The sequence below is a fragment of the Dromaius novaehollandiae genome, chromosome 13 (genome assembly GCF_036370855.1).
Source record: "Dromaius novaehollandiae isolate bDroNov1 chromosome 13, bDroNov1.hap1, whole genome shotgun sequence".
In the NCBI taxonomy this organism is placed as follows: Eukaryota; Metazoa; Chordata; class Aves; order Casuariiformes; family Dromaiidae; genus Dromaius; species Dromaius novaehollandiae.
The window spans coordinates 18742050-18764799 of record NC_088110.1 but is presented as its reverse complement, the minus strand read 5'-3'; the positions used below and the strand labels follow the sequence as shown (position 1 = coordinate 18764799).

Here is a 22750-nt window from a genome sequence, read left to right as displayed (position 1 = left end):
CCCTCGCGGGTTGAATAGGAGAGTAGTCGGCTCCATGGCCGTCAGTACTCCTCTCTTCCTCAGGACTTTTTGGGCAGTAAGTAATCTGGGAAGGGTTTGGTGCACTGGAGGATATGTGTGTCGCCCTCCAGCGATTTCCCCGGAGGAGATGGGGCCAGGGCTCCTCGGAGAAGCCCCAGGGCCTTTCTGCTCGATTCCCTTGAGGCGATCATGAGCCCTCCTTGGAGCCGGAGTACAGTCCAAGAGGCCGTATCCCTGCTTCTGCTGGTGGCGTTTCCTGGCTCCTGCTTATAAAATCAAGATACATGTTTCACTGGTATTTGGGATCTTAAGTTTGCTTGTTTAAGGTGTCACTTGCTAGTGTGGGGAGTCCCTCTGGCGCACGGTGCTGAGGGGGTGCTTTGTTGTTACAAGTCGTATTTGTGAGCTGTACTGATGAACCTGCTGCTAAATAATATAGGACTGAGATTTTTAGTTGGGGTCGAGATGGGAGCCTCCAAATCTCGTACGATTAGAGCGTTCCGATAACTTTTACATTTATTATAAAGTACAGTTAGCATGTTTTTTGCTTTGATGTCTGTACTGCTCTGTGCAGTGTTGGAAATCCAAAATAAAAACACTTTGCTAAAACTTGAAAGCCATAAAGTGAAAGTAGACCATGAACAAAAGTAAAATAGGACTTTTCTAACTTTATCCATTGATTGCATATAAACAAAGCAAAGAAACACGCTAAACAGGAACAAGGAAACCAAACTCTGAAAGCCATCCACCTTATTGTTTGCAGCAATGGAAAAAAGGGAGGTAAAAAATTAATTACTTGAGGTTTCAAATCCATCCCAAGCGCAGGCTTACGTGAGGGGGTGCAGAAGCCCCATGCAAGGACGCGTTTCTTAGGCCTTGCCCCCGGACGCACCACCCAGGCTGAAAGCCCCTGTGTGGCAGGGGCTGGACGGCCGCGTGGCGAGGGTGTCTGGTAGGAGTGGGCACGACAGAGGCAGGCAGCTGTCTAACCGTTTTACGGATGAAGAAGTGCAGCATGAAGGGCCACGGTGTCTGTTAAAGTCAAGGAGAATTTGTACCGGCATAAATAGGCTTCCGTTCCTTGTTGTACAGGAAGCCGTTGGTGGAGTAGGAATTTAACAAGTTCACAACTTAACAAGTCCCAGCCTAGTGTCTGGGCTACCAGAATAGATTTTTTTCTCAGATACCCCCAAATGCTATTTTCTTTAGTAATGTCAAATTTCTGTCTCTCTGTACCTAGTGTCAGCCTCGGCTTAGCAAGTGAAGGTAGTCCCAGAAAACTTCTCACAAGTAAGCGAGCTCTCCTTCCTGTTATGAAAGCCACCTCCTACTGTCTTGTATATTAATCCTGTGCCTGTGGGGCACTGGAGAGGTTAAATCTTCTCTGCATGGCATGGTAATTTTCATTGCTTTCATTTTTGGGAACTTTCTCCAAGTTTCTGAAAGGCTTAGCACAAGCTATGAAGGCTCCACCTCTTTCTTGGCCCTGTAACCCGTGCGCAGTTCAGCTGAGGCTAGGAGATTTGTGTATAATGATTTGGAAAAGTTGTGAGTATAAATAGAAAGGAATTTGAGATGTTTTTCCCCTCTGTAATTCAACACTCAATAGCTTCCCCTTCCACCCAGCACATAAGGTGCTGTACCAAAACCGTGGAAAGAATTTGTGGAGCTCCAGCTCAAGGAAGTTCATAAGCGCGCAGGCTTTTCTCGCTCCCTCTTGCTCTCTTTTCTTTTAAATCTGATAATATCATCCCCCCTGGGGAAGAGCACCGTCAGAGCCGGTGTGGAGGACCCTGCAGATTTGCACCAGATCCCCTCATCGGAAGGGCTTCCTTTTGCTCGTCTTCCCGCGGCTCGGCCACGCGGGGAGCTCGGTGGCCAGGGTGGCTCTGGCGAAGCTCAGGGGCTCTCGCCTCGGTGGCAGCCCTCTCTGCCGGGACGCAGTCGTGCTGCCAGGGATGCTCCGACCTGAGATCCCGGCTGTGAAGTGGCTCCCACGCCGCGGCCCAGCCGGTGCCGGCACGGAAGGGCTTCCCCGCCGCTGGCTCGGCACAGCCTGCTAGCGCTGCCTGGCTCGAAAGAGCCCATCTAACTCCTTTATTCGCCATGATCGTCTTTGTCATCTTTTAATTTCTCCCGTGTTCAAACCCAGGGTTTTAAACACAAGTGCAGTGTAAACCTTAGGGATCCCCAGCTGCTTTGACCCCCGTGCCAGCTCCTTCCCGGTGCCAGCCAAGCCGCAGCATCCCCTGCGCTCTCAGCGCTGCGACAGGCACAGGGCCTCGCACAGCCCCGCAGTTACAGCCGGCTCGGGCACCAGGGACAACCACAGCACACACTCGTGTGCCTGCCTGTCCGGCATTGCTGTGTAGTTCCATTTTTGTGTCTCATGTTAATTTTGTACCATGACATTTGGGCACGCAGATTTGCCAATCGGGCCTTGCAGTGTATTTTTTTAAAGAATGACTTCTGTAAAACCCTGAATAAGTATTTGTTGTATTAGAGGCAATTCTGCTTATTGTCTCTTCATATAAGTAAGCCTTTCACTGACCTAGATTTTGCTGTTACGTTTTGCATTTGCTATACATGTCACATTTGCGTGGATGCAAGGTCTTTTGTCTTTTGTTGTGCTCTCGCACTTGCTATTTCATCCACCAGGCAGGATCATACTCGCTGGCCTGTGGCGGTGCGATCGGCTTCGCTGGAAATGATCGGATCATTGAGGATCCTGGCCTCAAACGAGAAGCCAAAAGTGGTAGGTGGATCCCCAGGCTGCATAGACCTGGAGAACAGGCAGCGGCCAGGGCATCTAGCAGCAGAAGAGCATGCACAGAGAAAAGGTGCATGTGTTTTTCCAGCAGTAGCAATTTACAGGAAGAAGAGAAACTTTCTGTTAAAAGGAATAGCCCTCTTCCTGGATTTATATTACAACTATCAGTAAAGACACAGAATTGAATCTGTCCCAGTACAAAGTGCATGCTTTTAATTCTATTCTCAATTTTAACATGTCATTAAAGAGATACCTGTATTAACAGGAAGAGTTGTAAAGCTTTTGAGGAGTTGTTATTACCATATTACATAGTAATCATGTTTACGGCTGTACTGCCTTAGGGCCAAATTTATAAATATTGTGGCTGGATTACATGAGTATTATGCTGCACATAAACATTTTGCTCTATGTTCGTGTTGAAATCCTGTGAACTGGACAGTGTAAACAAATTATCAGGGAAAACCTGTTTTTTAAGTCAGCTTTCCCTGCAGACCATATTTGCCCAAAGGATGCTTGCCGTAACGCACACGTCTCTTGTGCCTGTACCATGCTAGGAAAAGTTTTCACTAGCACATGTTAACCGAAACCTCTTCCTTTTCGGAAAAAAAGGCAGGCATCTTTAAAAATGTATTTGATCTGACTAGCTAGCGCAGTTTTAAACACGGCCGTGTTATGCTTAACAGCATGTTAGCGTGTGTGAATGAGCTCGTCTCCGCCGAGCGCAGGCAGGCGCTGCCCCCGCCGGCCGACAGCCCGCTCGGAGGGTCCGCGCGCGGCGGGGGGGAGCACACGCCCACCCCTCCGGCCCCCTGAAGATCGGCACCGGCTTTCCCGGGCGGTTTCAAGCGAGATGCTGGCCGTTGCGCGGATGCGGCGGCAGGTCCCCTTCTGCCGGCCGTGTTTTTCTCGCGCTGCGTGCGGCCGCGCTCGGTGCCCGCGCCCGATGCAGCCCGGCGGAGGGGAGAAGGTGCCCCGCACACGCGTCCCCGCATCGCCGCTGCCGCGGGAGGCTGCGCGCGCCCAGAGCACCGCCACGTGCAGACGCGTGGGAAGACGTTAATGCGTTGCATGAAACTGCGGTGAGCTGTTTGTCCGGGAGGCTGGCCGGCTCCCCGAAAAGCGCCCCGCGAGCTGGTGAATGCACAGATCCTTTCCTGGCAGGACCACCGTCTCCATCGCAGCCATCGCGTTACTTGCGATGAGACGTTGTCGGGGCGGCAAACGCGTCTCCAGGCTCGTGGGTTGGAAGGAAGAGGCCAAGCGACTTGCTCGTGCTCCTCGCCCGGGGGTCTTGGGCAGGTGGTGCAGGGGGGTTTCTGCTGCAGCGACTCGTGTCGCTCCCCAGCCTGGATGGGGGCCGTGCTGGTGGGACCAAGGCCCCATCTCCTGCAGCTCCCTGGGGAGCTCTCGTCCAGTGCCCCACCGCTGCAGGGCCGGTGCCTCGCTGGAGTCCCGGCCCCCCCAGTTAAACGCCAGGTCCAGCGTGCGGAGCAGTCCCTCCCGAGGCAGGCAGACCCGTCTTTGCTTCATCTGCGCAATCTGGGCAATGCTCCTTCGGGTTCGGAGTCTCGTTGTGGCTCCGCTGGTTTCGAAGGGCCTGTGCGCGGGCAGAGGCGAGCGCTTGCAAGGCTGAAGCCATGCATTACATTTTTAGCATTTCCAGGATGATATGTGGGAGAACCAAATGCTTTTCCGCTGCTCGGAGGGCACGGTCGGACACGCTGCCCTGGCCGTAGCCGCGCCGGGTCAGGTTGTTGCCGGCGCCGGACCGTTCTGCCGGGCGCTGCAGCTTCCCTCCGCACAGCTTCGCTGCCCTGGTTGGGAGCTGGTCCATCCCCTACGCCGGGGCTCACTGACATTAGGTGCTTTGATTTCTCTGGAGACATCATAATATTTTAAACTTATTATTAATTACAAGTGTATTAATCTGTGAATAGTATTAACACTATTTCGAAATATTGTAATTTTAGCCTAGCCAAACCCCATGGGGAAAAAAGTACTTTTGGATGAACTGCACAACTTTATAGACAGTGTGCTTTATAACCAGATGGATTTTCCCTAGTTAGTTCCATTTCTCTCTAATATTGGGGGGAGATTAAAGATACTGAATCAATGGCTGTAAAAGCTTACATTAAAAATACGCAGTAAATGAGAGGAGGAAAATTTCATTAGAGGCATAAATTGTAGCAATTGGAATGCATGCAACTTATTTTTAGTATTACAGTGACAGTCACCCTTGAAAGTCTTTTTTTTCCAAAATGTTTTCTTTTTGCAGATGGGGAAAGAAAAAAAGAAAGAAAATGACCTCTAATATTTTGAAATATAGAACTAATTACAGTAGGGAGTGATCCTGATCCCACTGAAGTCAGCTGCAGCATTCTTTATGACATTGCAGGATAGTGCCTCTATTAAGAAATAATAAGGAAATGAGATACTTAAAAGAGAGGGTTTAAAAATGAACTGACTCTGTTGGCCTCTTTTGTAAAAATACCTTAGAGCCACTTTTATCAAGCCAAAAGGTTCATTGAAAAGAGAGAAATTAAAAGATGCCGCTCGTGGAGCCTGGCAAAACATGAAGTTCACAATAAATATCTCTCCAATCCAATTATAACATTCAAATCAAGGAGAAAAAAAAAGAATTATAAAAATAATGAAAGCTTCCTTTCTACTGAAAAAATATACTTCGAGGTGTCCAGACCTAAGGGAATTTCCAAGTCAGCATTATAGTGGGGAAAAAATGTAATGTAAATGAGAGTGAAATAATCAAATTTTTCTGGTGGAAATAAGTGCAGTTGTTTGATGTAATTTTGACACACAGCATAATTTCAGCATCAACACTGAAGTTTAAAGGATCAGTGTGTCTTCATGAGATTTATATACAGAAAAGCCGCTCAACGGGAAAATCTAAATCAGACTTTGGTATGCACATTGGGCCCCTCTAAGACAGAAAGCCTTGTAGGATATTAGTTGCAAATAGAAAGATGGAGATGACCCTTTTCCAGTAATTTCTAGGCACCCTTTCCACTTGAAAATCCAGCATGATTATGGTATATAAATCACAAGAAATGTGTGAATGTTTTCATGCTTACAAAATCAAACATTTGTTTTATGCCTCTAACACCAGCTAAGCTATTTAAAGCTGCACACAGTTTCCTGCAGTGAGTTACACCGGGCTCATGTCACTGGGTTTATTGCAAATGTGATTTTTAATATCACGGGGAGACATTCCGAACAATTAAAACAATTAAAGGAGGGCATGTCTTTGCCATTCGCCTCAGTCTGGTAGCCTGTATAAACGTATTTGTAAATTTGGGTTCATTTCCAGATGGAGACAGATTCACACACCCTCACAGCCAAACTCAGCACAGGAACCAGCAATTAAATGAAGCCTGAGCTGCAGTCCGAAGGAGGCAGATACTCAATTTAATTTTTAAACAGCTTAATTAATAGTTTCAGTTAAAGGCAAAGAAGTGAAAATGGGTCAAACTATGTAAACATTGGTTAGGAAAACACAGCGTCCAGCCAAAGTATTGCAGAAACACTTTTAAGAAGAATAGTTTTTAGTTTTAATTTAAACATGGTTTTCCAACTAAGGTGGAAGCCCAGTTTGGATGCTTTTATGGCACCAAGAATTACTGATGTATGCTGAGATTTCATGTAACCTGTGCCCGGGCCGGGGCTCTGCTGCGCTCTGCAGCCGTGGTTTGCTCCTTGCCACCAGCGTGCTGCCTTTCCGCAGCCACAATGCACCTGCGTTTGAAGCTGCTCTTCATCGCCAGCGGGACTTGCTACAAAACACGGTTCACAAATATTTACCTGCATTTTGAAACGGATTGGGATAGGCTCTGCAATTGCGCTTTTCGTGTTTGCCGTCTGCAAACAGCCAGGTTCAAGTTCGTGTTGGCAGGGCTGCGATGGTGGGCGTCCTCGCGGCGGGCTCACGGCCAGCTGGGCGCTGGTGCAGCGGAGCAATCGGGGCGCAGAAGTCCCACCACGTGCCTTGTCTGGCCAGTCACCGCTGCCTAACAGCTCTCAAATCCTGGCAGGGAACAATTACTGATTTGTATGTAATTCATGAAGTCCACCAGGGCAAAGTAACAAAATTCAGAAAATTTCCATCTCTGTTCCAGAGAATGTGTGTATGCAGAGAAAGGGCCCCTCTTTACTCAAAAAATATTTTTTTGCAAAACATTTTTGAGGTTCTTAAGTCTTGCCTTAAATGAAGCAAGGGTAAAATCATCTGCAAGTGATGAAGAATGGTATTTTTTGTTTTTACGTCACCCTATAAGTTGTTGTAGTTTGAAGTTCCTGCTTCAGAGAGGCCACTGAGTTCTTTGGCGGTTTTGCTGACTTATAGTTAACTTCCAGGATCTTAGCTTTTTGGTCAAAACACCTGCAGGGTTTCCAGTTTGTTTGTTTGCTTGTTTGTTTCCTTGTTTGTTTTAATCTGATTAAGTTAATTCAAAAAAATGAAGGGAAGAAGAATGAGGAAAAATTGCAGGTGATAAATATCGGGATTGGCTCAAGGTTGGTGTTGCCATGCATTGCTTCAGGAAGCTGTCACGAACGTCCTCTTCACCAGCACGTCTTACCAGTACAAGAAACTTTGGGAGTTTTAGCCTAAGTTTCAGCCAAATTGTATCACGTGAAAGGTTCTCAAAATTGTCCTTGTTGTGCTCAGTGTGCAGAGCAGGTCAGGCAGGAGATGCTGGCAATGTCTGGAGGCATTGCAGGTCTATGCCAGCCTCTCCTTGGGAAGACCTGGAGATAGATAGATATGTAAGATAGTTAGTTTGGGGTCCCGATTCCACAGGGCTGAAGGCAGCGTGACCTGACGCCGTGGGGGAGTCTGCGCCGTCCTTGCTGTGTGGTGGTGTCCCTCCGTTGTCATGATATCAGGAAACACAAGTGAAATCTGGATGCCTCAGATGTCCAAGGTGATACTCTTTGACTGCAGGAGAGCTAGGATTTCTCTTTCTATCCTCTCTATACCCACAGGTATAAGTATCCCTGACTGCTGTGTTGGTATATACAGAAGAGATGCTAAAAACGCAATGGGAGACGACATCCTTTTCATGGGAAACAAACAAACAAGCCAACATTTTGGGTTAAAGGACTGCCCACGTGAACTGGCCTTTTTCTAGCTTGTTAGTAAAGTCAAACGTGTCAAAAGGTTCTCTGCTAGGCAAAAGAAAGATGTAGGAGAGGATTTTATAAATGGCAGTTGGGCAATTAATGTTAACCATCAATATCAGAATGGCTTAGATTGCATGATTAACTAGTAAGAGTTTTGAGCTGGCTGGTAATTTTAGATTAAATAGCCAGGGAGCCAGTGACTTGAATATTGATGAATATCCTGTGTTTTATTAATATGCATTCTCTATAAATTAGAGGCTTAGTACACAAAGAAGAAACCTAATGCTCTTGCTATTTTTCATTGCCACAGGTAGAGCTGAATAATTCATAGCAATTAATTTATTTCACTGATTTAGCCTTTTTGCCTGTGTGTGTGGGGGGGGGGGGGGGTGGTGGTGAACACAAGTAGTCTGCAGGTAATTTTTTTCGCATTTATTTATTATAAATAACTCACCAAACACATTTGAAGACTAAATCTTGATTGCAGAGAATTTTTTATATTCTTAAACTGAAGAAAATGGGAGGAACTTGGCAGAACTGCAAGCAACCCACCAGTCATTATAAAAACCCAAATGAATTTTGAATTGCAAAAAAGCACAGTTAATTGCAAATAGCACCGAGTTAGAATCAGACTCACGTTGATCTGTATTGATTGGTGCAATACTGGTTACATTGCATGTTTCTGCTCCTTGTTTGATTGATTGTAATTCTTTAGGATGCTGATTTTCTTACAAATATGTTTATGTGTGCAGAATGTACTCTCTGTTATTAGTTCTTTAATGCATTTAAAATGGAATAGGTGAAGTACTGCCCCTTTTTGAAACCAAAGGAAGTTTTGCCATTGGCTTGAGAAGATCCAGGATTCCACCCCTGGATGGAAATGTTCCAGAAAATCGTTTTTTGGAGAAACAGAGAAACAATATGTCCAACACAAATTACATTTTGTATTTGCTCAAAGCTTCAGCGTATCCATACGTTGCTTTGCCCAGTTTAGGCAGGGAGGAGCAGGTGCAGCTCTAGGTGCCAGATGAAATGTTGCAGCATGAAGATCGTTTGCCCATCCTGGCAGCTGATGGTGTGGCCGAAGCCACAGTACAGTGTCACACAGGAGTATCCAGAGCAGGTAATATCCAGAAACGCAGGAGGAGGAGGAGGAGGAGGAGACGGCTGGGTGATTACTGCCTCTCCCTGTTGCCGGGTCTCACAACGCGCTGCACAGCAGTGAGAGTTGCATAGCGCGCAATAAATCATCGCCTCGTTATGCTGCTGCTCTAGGTTTGTTTAGGGCACCTACTCCAGCACCAGCTCCGGAGGGTTGTTTGCTCTTTGCAGAAATTCCCCTCGCATATAGACTTCTGTTTTGATTTTGTGTGGGGGCAGGCACCCTCCATGTCTTATTTTTAAACTAATTTCTTAGTGTGCACAACAATTTACATTACAGAACTGCCTAAGAAAATAATTCAGGAAATGTCTGGAGATGATTTTAATTTGCAGGTGGGTGATTTTGCCAAGAGGAGGCAAGGGGTTAAAGAGAGTTTTCATGTTTTTGTGACTTGTCAACATAAAATATTAGCAAAAGGAACACAGGGTCTTCCTTCCCTCCTTCCTTCCTTCCTTCTTTCTTTTTTTCTTCCCTTCTGTCTTTCTATTTCTTGTGCTCACAGAAGCTGCTGATTTCTTACCTAACCAGATTATGTTGTATTGTTCTCAGTAAAAGAAGCCTAAGTACCTCCATTAAAAATATTGTGAGGCCCTCATTCACCTTTTCCATATCTCTTTAGCCAGCCCTAGCCTACAGCTTATGCAAGAAGGCACCAGTCTCATAGAACAAGCTTTTTTGACACTTGGTTTTGATTTAAGCAGACAAATCCTCTTAAGAAAAAGTGTTCATTACTTGGCCTAATTTACTAACAAGGAGCAGTATTCAGCCTTGCCGATTTTGGTAAAAGAGTATTTCTTTAGCATTGCACCAATTGCTGCTGAAATATTGTAGACTCTATACCTGCAATGAATTTGAACTGCTGGAGCAGAGGCTTCAGAAAGCAGGTGTGTACACTGCAACAAGGCTGGGTTTTGCTGCAGTGTGACAATGTGATCTAGGATCTGATCCAGGCTCCTTGGAAATCAATGGAAATTCTATCCTTGACTTTAGTGGGCTTTGGATCCAGTTCCAGTTGTGGCAAAGTGGTAATAAAATGACTCTAAGAGGGGTGGGGGAGGAGCTTTCTGGCTTAAAAGATTCAGCATTTTCTGTTGATAGGTTTCTTCATACAAGGAATCCTGACTTCAAGTTTGAATGGGTTTTGCACATGCCTTGCTCAGATCCCCCTCCTAGTCAGCAATTCTTGGAAATGCAGTAGGTTTCTGTTTTGCGACCATTAATGGACATCCCAGCTGGACAGTGGTATTTCGTAGATGATTCTGAGGTGAAACTCAAAATCATCACAAGTTTGCTCAAAGTGTGATGTCTTTGCTCAGAAGCTCTCTAAGCTTTCTGAACGTTTCAGCAAAGCTGGATGTATTCAAAGCCATAATGAAACACAAAACCAAGTTCTTGTAATCTGGGGGTTCATTGCACATATTTGTGCATGGTTGTATCTCAGAGACCTGGATATAATTTTTCTTCGATCTTCCAAAGGACTAAAGAGTAGAAGATGTGCTGAGGTCAGGGCCAGAAAAGAGTTTTTCCAACACCCACTGCAACCTGAGTCCCCCATAAACATTTGGGACTCAGCAAGAATTATACCCAGGTCTTTCAGATGGCAGCACTGTGGTGACCTTCTAGATTGATTAAAGAAGTGACATTGATTGACTTTGAAGGGAGCCACATCCACCCTTCTTCTGCCAAAAAGGCAGTGGCTGCAACGCGAAGCCTCAAGAATGGGGTTGGTCCTCCAAGTACATGGAAGACATCCAAGGCTAACTGGATAATGCAGATAATGGGATAGGGTTTCTCCCCTCCTCTCCCTCAAATACCATCTAGCTAAATTTTAGCTATTCAGACTTAGGCCTTAGCAGAGTTTTCTCTGATAGCCATTTAAAATATGAAACAGCTAAGGAAATGAGCTCTTTTTATAGGTTACATAGGATGTTCAGTGGTTGAGAATGTCAAAAGGACTGGTAATTTTGACCCTGGAAGGAACTTCAGTGGTGATGGGGGAGAATACATTGAGGCATGGTCTTCTGCTGTTGTGAGGACCAGCATGAACAGACGGTGCTGGCAGGGGAAAGAACGTTATCCCTCTGGCAAACCCACTCCCGACAATTTTAGATGCTGTCACTTTGGGGTGTCTAGCTTGAGAGATGCTAAAAAGGCCCAATTTTCAGAACATACTCAATATCAGCAATACTGGGTCTTTTTAAGGCACCTTGGGTTGGCACTGGGAAATATTGGCATCCAGAATTACTACTTTTGAAAATCTAGGCCACTGAACCTAATATGAATTATTAGAAACTAGAGACGAGGGTGCATTTATGTTGGAGAATGCTTAGTGGCTTGAAGACTACAAATCAAAATAATTCATCCTTTTATGTGTAAATCTCTTTCTCTTTGATACACGAATTGAAAAGCTGTCTAGTTTCCTTGTGGTTTCCATAAGTAAGCAGCATACTACTGTATCCCCTCGAATACTATTTAGGCTTTATTTAAAGTGCAGACCTGTTAAGGTCAAGCAAGTTCATCTGCATGCTAAAACTGAACCAACTGAACCTTACCCTAAAACCAGTAAACAAGGAGGTCCTGAGTACCATAGTTCCCTCCTGACAAGTGTGCAATGCGACAAATGGTGAAGCACCAAAAGATCAAAGTGCTTTTTCAGAGATAGCAATAAAATCAGAGCCAGAAAGTCACAAAGTCCTGGTGCAGGTGTCTGCTATTGGAAAGCAGTCTTTCTCACATATGACACTGCTGGCACATTAAAAAGGGACATAGGCAGGAACTGGAAACTGGGAAAAATAGCCTCAGCAAATTGGATCATTTCTGAGCCGGTAAAAGGAACGAAGAGTCACTGTAAGACACCCATGTGGAAGGGATTACTATAGCTCACTGAACTTACAGTAAGCGTATTGAAAAGAAACTTTTCAATGCAGACATGTTTTGCACCTATTCCAGAATCATTTACCTCTGTCAGAGCAGACAGCTTGATCCGGGTCCTGTTGAAATCAATAGTTGTCCTGCCTTTCAGAAGGATTATGCCCCTAAATAGCTATTTTAGGAAGTGTACTTTGCTTGGTGATAACACAAAGCAGAGGATGGATGATTAACACCAATGAGGATTATTTACAAGAATCTAGAAAACAATAGGTCTACAAATCATTCTCTTATCAATTGTAGTTCCTCCTGCATAATTTAGTCATCACTGGGCAAACTGTGTTTCATTGTTCTTTAAGCAGAGATCCTACTCATGTTAGCTAAAGTTTGCGGAAATGCTGAAGGTACAATATGACCTAATAAAACCGCAGGCTTCTGGTGGTTTTCAGCATTTTTTATTTCATGTATCATCTACAGTTTTTCCCTGGATATATTTAATGAATTTAAGCTGACTCACAGTAGCCTTGCTCTTCTTGGGTTACACTTCGGCTGTGTCTACACTAGTGTTTTGGTTTGGAACGACAGGGTGGTTTTGCAGTAGTGCCCTGGTTGTCTCCATGTATCAAGTACTAGTGCAGTTGCAGAGCAGTTTTGGTGCACGCAGATTCCTCGGAGAGGAGACTAAATGGGAAACTCTCCCCAAAGCACTCCAGTGCTTGGTGGGGACATTCAGCTGTCATCCGGAGAGTGAGCCACCCTGCCACTAAGTCCTGCAGTGAGTACATAACACTCGTTGTCAGTGGGAGGTGCTCAAACTGCCCAGAGCTCCCCTGCCAGCCAGAAGCGGATCTTGCCCTATAGAAAGGGTCGAGTGCTGTACGTGTCACCATTTTTGCTGGTATTTTGGAGGAGCAGCTGTTGTGACTCTCTGCTGCTCCTCTTTTTTCCACTAAAACTTTTCCTGATCCTCTTTTCTGTTTATTAACTGCCCTGTCTTCTCTAGTTGTCCCTCCTTGCCACTCTCCTTTTTTCTTCCATTTTTATCAGCTTTTGTGATCCCTTTTCCAATTTCCAACCTTAGTCTTCCAGAAGATCTGGAGTGGTGACACCTGGACCCAGAGGAGATCACACTGCTTATAAATCTGTACCATGAGGAGACCAAAAGTTTCTTCAGCAGCAAGAGAAAACCCAGGACTGCTGGCAGGTATGAGGACCAGAGAGCAATGCCACATACATCAAGAAGATGAAGGCACCATTCTTGAAGACAGAGACTTTGGGGCAGCGTGACAGTCCTGTGTGGAAAGCTTGAAGAGATACGCAGGTGGGAACACACCACCAAGCCAGCCACTTGCTTGGTTTAGTCCATGGACCTCTGGGGTCTGCACACCAGAGGCTGAAAACTTTTGACTGACCCTAAATTTCCTCTCTGACTGTGGACTTTTGATGTGATATTGAACTTTTGGTGCCGTTCCTATATCTGCTTTGCCATAACTTTTTCAACCTGCTAATTATCCCAGGACTACTTTCAGTTAAAATTGCTCAGACTTAATTATATGAGACTTAATTCCAGTTGCTTGGTCAGCTTTAAAACCACATATTCAAGTGTGAACCACAAGCACAGCATTTTGGGAGCCTCTTTGTCCTCTCACTTCATGTTGGTGTAAGCAAAGAAGCTGTGCCTGTGATTCTCCACTTTATTACACTTGTTCCAAGTCCACCTCACTTCTGGAGAGACTGGTCCCGGACTCTGATCAGTTTAAGGGGGCGCAAACTACCCCTTATATTATGGCTTATGTTTTTGCAACAGTGTAAATAATAGATGTTTGTCTTCTGCATACACATTTTTTTGTAAATAAAATTTATTGAGGCCATAGATGGAGCTACACTGATTTTACACCAGATAATGTTTGTACTGACATTTTATGTAGAAGTGTAGATTTGAATGTTTCTTGCAATGTTTAATTGCAACAAAAAAGAATGGGAAGGGAGAACCAAAGGAGGGGCATGGGGAAAGGAGAAGAGAGAAGGTAAAAGGACACAGAAGGGAAATGGTGGAGCTGAAGGATAATACTGGTTATCAGAGCATTATCTGAGAATTCCTGTGATTAGAGTTTATTATCTCTCTGACCTCTCCATTTTGTTATAATCTGCTACTCAGGTGATCAATAATAAATGGCCTCCGAATTTCATCACATTTGCTCACTTTCACTAGAAGCTTTTGGATCCATTTGTTTCCCTCTGAAAGATCTTGTTTGTGTTAAGGCATGAAGACTTTCTGTTTCTGCCAGGGCTGGCTGCTTCTTTTGGTACATCAGTGTTGCTATTTAGCTAGCAAGAGTCCCATAGGGATTCATGGAGTAACAATTCTATCCATCACATTGGGATGATCAAGGATGCATTGCAGCTGATGTGCAAACACAGGTGTGTATCTTGAGTAGAGTTCCCAGCTCCACCTGAGCAGATGAAAAAAGTCTTCAAAAGAGTCAACAACAGAGCTTTTTAAACACCCCTAACTAGCTAATGGGTTATCCTTAATATACTGGCAGTGTGCCCCTTCCTTCCTCTGCAGGAATGCTAGACTGGCTCTGCAGCTGTGTCTTTTGGTGTTACAGCATGCAGAAGAAATAAAGCGCAAGACTCTGGCTTGTAATAGCTCATGCTGCTTTTTCCTCTGCAACCTGGGATCACCTTGTCTCAAAAGAGGTGAGTGTAGTGGGCAGTATGTTTCTTTAAAGGATGATCTGGTGTAGTCAGTATAGCTGTACTGGAGACAGCTCCTTGTAGGGGTTAGCTGTTGTTTCTGGGAGCTTACTGTTATATGCTTAAGGGCTGAGGGTTCAGCTTCTCCTGTGTGAGAGAGAAGAGGAAATGACCTTCACCCAGCTGAACATGAAACAACAGGAAACCTTTTCTTCGAAGCTCCTGGCATTTCCCACCCCACAGGATCCAGCACTCAGGAACCATCTTGATGGACTATCAGGGTTTTTGTCCGTGTTTAGTGGTTGCATGTGTATTAGCAAAGTATGTTTATGATTCATGGCAAAATGGGGTATGTTGTTTTAAGTGATGGACTAGTCATTCTGTAATGGATTTGAGAATTCACAATCAGATTGTACTTAGTTTTATCAAGCAGGAAGCTGGCAGGCTGTGTTTTAATCAACTGATAGCATCGCTTGGCAATTGGCATCCAGCTAGTGAACTGAGTATTTCTCAAAGACCAGCTTGCTAAGTTGCAAACAACCATATCCACCCACAGATCTTCTGGGTCTGCCTCCTATTTATTCTGTGTAGGTTGCTACTTTCTCAAATAAAACTTCTAGCTCTAAGTGCAGAATGATGCAGCACATTCAGGCACTCTGCTGCTTTTTCTGCAGCTTTGGTGGGGAATGGAAAGAGGCAGAAGATATTTGCTCAGTCCTCTAGGAAGCTATGTCAAAAGAACCTCCTGGATAGAACACAAAGTCCCAGAACCATGTGAATCTAAAGATCTGATGTTAGCACAAGTTCTCTGAGAATTCACATTTCATAAGCACAATAAATCTATATTGCTGTGCCACATGCAGTGGGACAAAGGCACAGCCTTTACTCCCTTTGGGTCAGGCTGTTTCATGGCCCTTTATTCCACTTTATCACCTAAGAAGTATCCTATATTCTGGCCTGTGCCAACAGACATTGAGAATGTCTTCCTTTCCTGATGAAGCACATCAGCCTCTTTATTACTTCTGGGAAAGACCAGCTCCTGTTGAACCTCTTAATAGTACAAACCCTCAGGTGCCACAGCTACCTTAAATACTTTCCTGCTCAGGACTTGTGTGCTATCACAATTATTGAGCTATGCAGCCGTATCTGCCTACGTAGCTGTGCTCAAGCGGAGAGCCAAACCTGGGGAGCCGATTTGTTGTGCCTAGCTCCCATACAGTAGTTGCTGTGCTTAGCAACCCACCTCCAACACAAATATTTCTGCTACTGTGAAGAGCAGTCGTTGTAAAGCACCAGAAGGGACCGATTCCCCCATGAGGATTTTATGCAGCTTTGCAGAGCTGTTCGTGCTTTCTGGGAGAAACCCTGCTCCCAGTCAAGATTCCCATTCAGGAAGGCCAAGACCTCACCCCCAGCTGATGAAGCTGCTGATACAGCTTGCTGCAGTGGGTCATGAAACCTCCTTTAAGCAACCATGGTCCTGTCTGAACCACGTTTCAGCTGGTCAGCCATGGCCACACATGGAGCAACCATGTGTGGGGCTGTCAGTAGGAAGCATTAACGCTATCTTTCGGAAGGGGCCCCATGTCTCACCCAACCCACGGAGCACCACTCTGGATAAAAGCAGATATCGCTCCAGCAGACCGGTGTGCCCGTGCCAGTGGGCAGAGCGTGCTTTGCTTTTGGAAGGAAACAGGTCCCGGGGATTTACTCACTGCTCGTGTATTCTTCATGTATCCTTGTGCCTGGGCCAGGGCACTTGTGCCTGGGGAAGGCAGGGAGGCAGAGAGTTTACCTATGGTTTTCAAGGGTGGCATGAGAATGTGCTCCTAGCAGTCTGAAAACCATAGTTAGGGGTTTTAAACAGCCTTAGTTGTTTTTGTTTAAAGAGCTGGCTGTTTGGTTATGGTTTTGCTGAGCTTAAAAATAGGTTAATGCTCCATATTTTTTCACGTGTACCTTGTGAGAAAAGAGAAGGGGCACCGGTTCCCACCGCTCGGGGAGTTCACATCGCACCAGCTTTCGGTCTGTGCTGAATTCAGATAGGCAGGTTACCAAAGGAGGCATCGCGAGACCCTCTTCTGCGTGGGGTGAGTCTCCAGCTCTGGAGAGAGAGAGAGAGAGAAGGTCGGGTCTCTGAATCTGGGGGAGGTAACTGCTGTGTAACCCTGCTCGTTTAAAATTTGTGAAATGTTTGGGGCCCTTGGAGATGAATGATGATTGTAAGGATGTAAAACAGTAATGATCACAAAAAGTAATAAAAAGGGAAGTGAAGTATAAGTACCGGTGTGGAATGATTCATCAGGAAATTGTGCTCTTGAAGTTGTGTTCCAAGCCCTGTGCGAGGCTGAAGGCACGATGAGTAAGGGCCAGATTCTGGTTTGCGCAGATGAGTTGAAGATGTGTTCAAGATCATGTCCCCTGTAACTTAAGGGAACATCTTAACGTCCACCTTCTGATATTGTCTGCTTACCGTTGCATGAAAATGAGAGAAACTGAAAAAGATCACTGTCTCCAGTTTCACATTTGACTGAACGCTTCACCAGAAAATGCCATCCAGTGCAAGAACTGCTGCTAAAGTTTCTAATGACAGAGTTGCCAAAAGAATATGCAAAAACAAAGCTGAAAAAGGTCTTGTGCATTCTGTCTCTGGATTTGAGAGCACAGGATTTCCACAGGGTGTTTTTCTGTGTAAAATTCCTATTTGTATGTTTTATATTCTTTTTCTTAAAATAGCATATCTTGGAGACATAGTCAATAATTCAATTTTAAAACATTATAATTAATTCATCTGGAACTTTTCCTCACTTATTTTTTACGATAAATCTCCCAGCCAGATGTGAAGAGCCTCATGTTGACTTCCCCACCAATGTTTCATGGGTTTGGGTTCACTTACTACAATCTGTTTGCTCACTTGTATAAAAACCCTGCTGGTGGAATCATCTAATTTCCAAGAGCGTCTCCAGGGACAGGAGGCCACATTACAGTATCACACACTGTGTCACTCAGGCAATGTCTCCTGAGTTATAAAACCAATAGAAAGCAAATGGCACTTGAATAGCAGATTTTTTTCCCCCTCCTCTGAGGTTTTTTTTACCCAGCACGCTGTACTCTTCCTTGTGTTATCTGACCCCTTCCAAGGTAAGTTGCATCTGTCGCAAGTGAGCTTCAAAGTCTTTTGCTCATCTCCATGCTGCTGTGAAGCAGGCTCCATGTTACGTGCGTAGTCCTGCTCTATCTGACTCGCATCCCATCGGACACTACCTCACACATAGGCTGTTTTTTTTCTTTTTTTTCTTTCCCCCTCCCATCGTTAGGCTCTCATTTGTATTGTCACACTACCCATGTTTTTGTGCCTGTAGGTGCTGTTGTGTGAACTGTAGTGAACTGCATCTGGCTGAAAAATAATCTGGCCAGAAAAAAAAGGCACCTAGGTTTCTCATGGATCAGTTCACTGCTCTGATTCACTGCATTGCTGTACAGAAAACTGCCAGCATGAGGTCAGGGTAGATACAGGGTAGACAGGCCCTCTCTAACACAGCAGTGGTGCTTGCTCATGTTTCTATTGAACTACCTTCTCAGGTCTTTCAGCAAAAACTCAAGAAGTGGTTATGTGGTCTTAAAACACTCCATCAATCCCTTAATGTCCATGCAACCAGGGCTTCCATTTTTAAGATTTCATCCCAATTATCTTCGAAGCTTGCTAATTGCCGTAGAACCTTGCTAGCCACTTGCTTGGGACACCAAATTCAATGCAAGGATGCACTTGCAGCTTGCCTAAATCGCAGCTTGCCAAACCTATTCCTTTAATGGGGTCCTCTGAGTTAAAAAGGGTTTTCTAGGAGATGATCCTGTTGCTCTAAAGATTATTTTTGAATTCAAATCTAAGGCCAAGACCTCAATCCCAGCTCATCTAGCTGACCACAAAGACCATAATCAATTTTATCTTGAATGGTAAAGCCATTTCAGACTGCCACTCCCACTCTGCATTTCTGTGTGTAGGAAGTCGGCATTAAACTAGCTGGTCTGATTTGTACCAGGTTATTGTGACTACTGGTTCACTTAAAACCCAACTGTGCTGCAGAAAAATAACCCCAACCCTTTTAAACACTGAAGGCATCAGAAAAAAGGACAACATCAGGACTAAAAACAGTTTGGACAATTTCTTGTTTCTATTTATTCAAAAAAAAATCATAATTGAGACTTAAAGAAAGAAAGAAAAGCCCTCCGTGACTTTAAGTGCAAAATCCATTTTAGTAGCAGGAAGCTGTTATATGGTTAGAGCAGTTATTTTTATTGTCTGTCTGGGTATAGTTTTTAACTGCAGGCTCAGAATAAATCAATAGTGTCATAAAGCTGCTCTCACCCTGTGCCCTTTCTAAAGGGACATTGTTCAGTGTCTGCACTGGATGTGACACAGACCGGTGCTTTGATGCACAAAATTGCGCCTCGGCTGTTGTTCTGAGGGAGACCTCTAAGCGCGACACGTATTTAGCTATATCTTATTGTTCCTATCATCTCAAAGTCGCTGGATTCAAAGCAAAAGAAAACACCTGCACACAAAAACGCACAGAAGTGCTTCAACGAAATAGCATGGGTTATTCTGGCTGCGCTGTTGCAAATGGTACTTTCAATGAATTTGTCCATTCATAAATCTTCTCTGGTGACACATTTCCAAGACTTTCCAAGAAGAGAAAGTGTGCAGTGATTCATCGTTTATTTCCCCCGCAGCTTAAATCTGCCTGTAGTCTGCTCCTTAATGCAGCAAGGAAGGACGTAGCAGGATCTGCCTCTAGGAAGCCAAAGCTGGACAGAGTTGGCCTGGAAGTGTGCCTTTTCCATAGTGAGAGTAGTTAACGGTTGGAACAGTTGGCTGAGGAATGTGGTGGATTTAGCTTTACTTTCAGTCTCTAAATCAAGAGTGAGTGTCTTTCTAAAGATATGCAATAGCTTAAACAGAAGTTACAGCTTTGATGCTGAAATGAGTGGGTGAAGTTCTTCAGCTGTGTTACACAGGAAACAAAACCAGATGATTATGATGGTCCTTTTCAGCCTTGCTAATCCATTAAATCCCGGTTTGGGGCCTTTCACACATTGGGGTTTAAAGAGGCCTGTTAGGCTTTCTGGATGGTTTCTGCGGGCGATACACATGCCAGAGTGGGGTCTGACAAAATCCTCCTAAATGTGTGTCTGGAATTGGCACACTTAGTAATTTATAGCGCCTCAATTGTTGCCTCTGAATTGAGCTCCATATCCATTTTCCAGTGCAGCCAAGTTCACTTTTTACATCGTGCACAGGGTGGATTTTGTTTTGCAGAGCAGATGTGTTAGAAATATGCACCACTAGTTATTGGATGCCCCCGGAATAATTACCAGAAACATGGACCATGGGAAATAAACCTTTAGGGATCAAATTCTTAAGGGAGGTGTTGTCAGAAATGAACGCTGTCAAGTTAAATCATCAGTCCTTCTCTTGCTTTTGCATTGCAGCTACCCCAGTTTGGCACTTCTGAGAAAGGCATGAAAACGGTAGTTGTGCTCCAAGTGGGAGGTGGAGACAGAGAAAATCTGTATTCTGTCTGGGGGAATCTACGCAGAGGCAGCTCTACTTTCACATTGAGTTGCAAGCTGATCAGTATTACCTTGGTATTTGTTTTGAGGATGGCTATTGAGAAATGGAATAGGAGTTTGGATTTAACAGGATTAAAGGAAACAACAAAAAAAACCTCTCGCTGCTCAGGAGGCAGCGAGTCCACAGGCGTTTACAAGCCAGTGAAGCTGTTGACAGTGAATAACATTCGTTTCAGTAATTCAATCTTTGTTTTCCTTTTCTCTGCAAAATGCTTAGTGCTGACTTTTGACGTCTGTAAATACTGATTTGGATTTCCCTTCCTTCCCTCCCCGCATTTTATTGGAAGCGAGGACGTTTTAGCCAAGTGTTGGTTGCTGACTTGTTCCCTTTCGCTCTTCTTCACTCCCCGGCCGCGGAGGAGGCACTCGGGCACCCGGCAACCCCGCTGCTCCCGCTTTGCCCGGCTGGTACCTGTGAACATGAGAATAACCAATGGCAGGTAGCAAACGGGACCCTGGTGGGCACAAAAAAATCTAGGAAAAAACCCTACGCAACTTCCTGGATTCTCAAACTTTCTCATAAATAGCCAGTGGTCTCCTGAATCGCAGCAACAATAATAATAAATTACAGTAAATATCGTGCTGTCAGAAGTGACAGCAAACCAAACCCACTGCTGTTCAGAAATGAATTGGAGAAAATATTTCTTAATTTCTTTGTGTTGTTCAGCCAGCTGCAATGATTTATAATGCTCGGCAGAGGATACTGCATGGCGTTGTTTCTTAATCATCCGTCTTAGCATCTCGCTGCTAGGGGGAAGCGTCTGCTGTGGCTGGGCTCCAGCGTGGTGGGATCTGTAAGAGGTTTCTCCATGAGCTGCCACCAACTCGGTGGATCGGTTGGTGTGCATGGACTAGGTTTTGTAGAGTCTGTGCTCCCTCTGGGAATAAACCGATCCAATGGAAGGGACTTCTTGGCCGCTCCGCAGAGACAACGCTGGCTGCAGCGCTGTTATGGGGAGGTGCTCTGAAACGGGGAAGCTGTGCTGGGGAATGGCTGAGCCTGGCTCAGCCCCGTATGAGCACGCTGAGCAGAGACGCTGCCCTCGGAGCGGGCTGGTTCAGCCCCGCTCGGCTGTGAATAATCCCCGTCGGGAGCCTGGCGCGTTTGGTGCCGGCCTGCGTCGGATGGATGCCCTGTAGACTCGTGTGTCCTACTGTGAGTCTGCGAGCACGCTCATTATCAGCTCGGGAAAATAAAATGGTAGGGGATAAATTAAACTGAGAACACCGTATCAATCGCCGCTGTCTTTGTCAACTTATTACCGAAGATTTATACGTGACGCAGTGAGGACTGCTCAGTGACACATTTTAATTTAATTAAATTTCCTGTTGGATTGATGTCTGATCAATCAATAATGTTAATGTTTTTGCAATTTAGAGATTAAAGCTTGGATGAGCGGATATTGAAATACTCTCCCGATCCAGCTGCCTGGGAATATTTTCTTCTGCTCCCATTTCTCAAAAACCCTGATTTGGGCTAGGATGCATCCCGGGGCTTGTCCTGCGCTGATGCCAAACCTGAAAGATTTGCCTCTTGCTGGCAGCAGGTTGGGGAGTCGTGCAATAGCATCAACCCCCCAGGAGAAAATATTGCAAGAATGTAAGAACTGCCGTACTGGGTCTGTGCAAAATCCTTATAGCTCTATATTGTCTCTATAACGTTCAGTACTGGAGAAAGTTTTAAGAAAGAGGCATTACTAGAGTGATTCATCCCTTTGCTGTACTCCCCTGCTTCTGAAAATAAGCAGGGTAGAGGTTGCATCTAGGTTGTATTGAATTTAACAGCCAGCGGGTGCCTCTGGTCCATGGCTAGCCTGGTCCCTGCAGGATCCCATCATTCCCTGCCGCAGCAGCGAGTCCCGCGGTTCAGCCACTGCTCTCCAGCCTGCCTTCCCGAGGGGGACGGGATCCTGGCTTGGAACTGGATTCAGTAATTCTTGAAGCTCCTTTCCTGCCCAAATTTCTCGTGGATGACCTAATTGTGCTCCACCCTCTTTGGGCTCTGAAGATAGAGATGCTGCAGCATGTCCACAGAAATCCCCCTCCCCCCCCAAGTGCCTTATTTCATTTAGTGCCTCAAATATTTTAGTAGTGAGGTCAAGCAAGGCTTTAACTTATTCAGGGGTGTTATTCTACACTGACTTTTACATGAGGCCTTGGGTTCTTACACAGCTCTTTAAAGACTTAAGACTCGAGTGTGCAAAAAAAAAATAAAAATAAAAATCCACATTTTAAAACTTGTAAAAGTGTGAACTCAAATTTGATCTGAGTTTTAGTCATGACCATGATATTAATAATAAGCCAGACTAATTCCTCAGATCTTAACACCACCAAGACTTAGACTGTTAGAAATCCCGGTCTGGCTCTGAGGTCTGAAGGCTCGTTCCTCCCTCTTGCAATTTCCAGTTCTATATCACATCTGGTTCTGCGTTACATCAGATGGTTATATGCTTGTTAGATTT

General features: G+C 45.0%; 1 protein-coding gene across 3 annotated transcripts in view; it reads left to right on the top strand.

Annotated features, from left to right (window-relative positions):
• Positions 1–22750, top strand: part of MAF (MAF bZIP transcription factor) — a 190183-nt gene that overhangs the window by 49614 nt on the left and 117819 nt on the right. The window contains exon 3 of one of the 3 annotated variants that reach the window (XM_064519735.1): positions 13039–16937. The exons of the other annotated variants lie outside the window; for them this stretch is intronic. The gene's annotated coding sequence lies outside the window, so the exon portion shown is untranslated. Of the gene's footprint in view, positions 1–13038; positions 16938–22750 lie in introns of those variants that run through there. 3 annotated transcript variants of the gene reach the window in all.